We start from the raw sequence: 3,533 nt of genomic DNA on the forward strand, positions 1-3,533 counted from the left end.
ATATATATATATATATATACTTATTAACTTACTTAACTTACTAACTTAATTTACTTACTTACTACTCTACTCTCTCTCTCTCTCTCTCTCTCTCTCTCTCTCTCTCTCTCTCTCTCTCTCTCTCTCTCTCTCTCTCTCTCTCTCTCTCTCTCTCTCTCTCTCTCTCTCTCTTCCCTTCCTCCTTCCCTCCTTCCTTCCCTCTCTCATTTTTTCCATTTTTTCTGTTTTTTATGAGAAAAAGCTTCCTGTAATTATCTTTGCGTGGTAAACTGATTCCATTTTTTAATATAATGTCCGCTTTAAAGTCTGACGCGATTGACATTATTTTTTATTCGTGATGTTCCCAAGAAATTTGAAACATAAAGCGCCATATTGTATTTGATCGGCTGCCGCAATGACGGATTGATTTTTGTCAAATAATAGTATAAATTGCGAATATGATTACAGCTTACAAGACTATATCATGCGGCTGTGTTGCTTATTAAGAAGGAACGAGGTTGATCCACAGTCGAGACTGGAAAATGGTATGAATTCACAATTAACATAATCGTAATAATGCAAAAGCGATATATGTATTAGAAGAATGATCTTAAACAAAATATCATAAAATATTTTTTATTATGTAAATCGATATTATATTTGATTGATATATCAAAATAATATATCAAAATAATATATCAAAAAAATAATATTATGTTTAACATAACATGACTTAATGTAATTTTTCCTGTTATGATTTCTTAATCGAGAAGCACAGATTATATAACAGAATTTTTATTCATTTTTATAGAAGCTACAAATAATCAATCAATAAAGAACGATATAGAAAAAAATTCGGACTTTATCAGATAGTGATATTCGCATTCATTGGCATAACATTGATGCTAACGGCAGCATTTGCGTTTTCTTACATGTTTATTACGAGCGAAGTTAAATACAGGTACGCGTAAAATAAACCTATTTGAGACAATGTCAAACTTTTATTTGTGATTAAAAAAAAATTTAGGAAGAAAAAAGCAATTGTTTAAATTTTAAATGTAGATGTTCAGTGCCGGAATGCGAGCATGCAGAGAACACGACGTTCGAATCGCCATGGCTGAATGCTTCCGCGCCAAAAATCAATGGAGTCATTTCTCGTTGCACACGTTACGTAGTACGAAATGATAATGACCTAGGCACATGTACAGAAACATCGTTCACCAACGTCACTCGCGACTGTGATTCTTGGATTTACGATCCGAATGAGTACACGATACTCAACGAGGTAATGTGACTTGCAGTAATTAAGGCGTATTTTTAAAGTATTTTTAAACTCGCCGAGATTAGCGGCAGATTGATTTTCTTCTTCCTTTCTTTCTTCACTTATTTCAATGTAGTGGGGTTTTACTTGCGATGATAATCAATGGAAACTCACGTTAGTGGGTACAATACAAAATATTGGTCAAACTATTGGTTTAATATTCACTGGATACATATCTGACAGGTGAGAGAACAATATGTATATACAGTGTACAAATATGTATATACAGTGAGTGCAAAAAGTATTCGTACATAGAAAATATTTTTTTTTAAATTTTATTTTTAAATATTATCCAGCGAGAAATGAGGCATTGATGCCAAATCGATATAAATATGATGATTTCAACATCAATTTGACATCGATTCGATGTTTAATTAATGATCATTTCTTGGATAATTAATAATTTATTCATAAAGAATAAAATAGACTGTATGTTTCTTAAAACTATATATATCAAAAAGATGTGTATTAATTATATAAAATATATCATCCGAAAAATAAGCGAAAATTAAAAATTGGATTGTTTGAATGCTCAACAAGTATTCGTACAGATGAAAAATTTAGCTTTTAAAATCAGTAATACATGCGAAGCTCATTTGTTTATGTTAGAACAGAACAGAAATATATTCATTGTATAAAATTAATGTTTATTTTCTTCAAATAAGACTTTTTTTTATAACAAATTTTCTTGTATGAATACATTTTGCTCTCACTGTATATACATTTTTTTTTTAACGAAAAGATGCACTACCATGTCCATCTGATAGCAATATCACATATTCACGAGCGAGTTTTAAATTTACTTTACCTTATACTTTAAGCACTTTAAGAATTTTAAAATGAAAATAATAAAACCTTTAATTTTTCTAAAATTATTTTAAAGTCAGTCTTAAAGTTTTTAGATTACTTTAATAGAATATTACACTTTAAATTACCTCAAAATTTCTTAAGTAAACTCTTAAAAAATTATCTTTAAAATCTTAATTTCATTTAAAATAAATTTTTTAAAGTAAAAGATAAATTTAAATTTTATTATATTATGACTAATTTATAATAATCATATAAATTTATAATAATCATATAAATTTATAATCATATTATTATACATAATTAGCTATTATGTATAACAAAATCTAGAATATTTATATTTACATTAAATTAACTGTTAAACGACAATGTAACTTGTAAAGGATGACGTTAGTCTCTTTCTATCATGTACAAAATAATCGAAATGAGCAGTCTAGTCTATATAAATCTGTGAATGCACATCTGTGAGTCCACGTTCACAATTTTATTTCCAGATATGAGAGATGAGTCGTTTTAACGATGGCGACGGCTTTATCTGGAGTTAATGGTTTGATACATTCCTTCTCTGTGAATTATTACATGTTTCTCGTCTTTCAATTCCTTAATGCCTTCATAGCGACTGGAATATACGATGCGGGATTTATTTTAGATGCGTTAATAACAATAAATATGTATGCTTGGGGAGAATAAAAAATTTATGCGACATCAAACGTTATATTTATTATACATCCTGTTCTGTTTATAAGTGTTCACGAATGTACAGGAGAACAAATTCTTGATGCAATGCTCTTTATTCGTGTTTGGATGCAAATAAATACGCAACATAAATATTTTCGAGTTATTTATTTTGAATTTACGTGTTTATTTAGTAGTTTATTAAAATAATCAAATTGACAGAACTTGTTAAATGCAAACCATAAATAAGAAAAATTTAATAGTTAATTACGAATAGATTAAAGTTTGTTGCTAAAACATTTATTTTTATTCCATATGAATCAAAATGATGATGAATCAAAATAATAAAATTAATGAAGTCTAAGCAAATATGTATGTTTATTAAAACTGTAGTTACAGCTTTATGTGACATGCATTTAGATTTATATAAAAACATATTCTTTGAAAAAGCATTCCCGATAAATATAAAACAAAATATGAGATTTTAGATCCATTTCGATCCTCTCGAATGCATTAAAGTGGAACAGATTTTAAAATATCTTGAGTATTGCAATATATCTTGGATCCTTATTAATCTTCTTATATTTGTACACACACACACACACACACACACACACACACACACACACACACACACACACACACACACACACACACACACACACACACACACACTACACACACACTACACTACACACTACTACTACACTACTACTACTACTATACTACTACTACTAGTACTAATACTAAC

General features: G+C 28.6%; 1 pseudogene; it reads left to right on the forward strand.

Moving 5' to 3' along the window:
- The first annotated feature begins 463 nt into the window (after nucleotides 1-463).
- The window catches only part of LOC105627255, a 6,003-nt pseudogene continuing 2,933 nt past the window's right edge, over nucleotides 464-3,533 (forward strand).

This window comes from Atta cephalotes (assembly GCF_000143395.1).
Source record: "Atta cephalotes unplaced genomic scaffold scaffold00008, whole genome shotgun sequence".
In the NCBI taxonomy this organism is placed as follows: domain Eukaryota; kingdom Metazoa; phylum Arthropoda; class Insecta; order Hymenoptera; family Formicidae; genus Atta; species Atta cephalotes.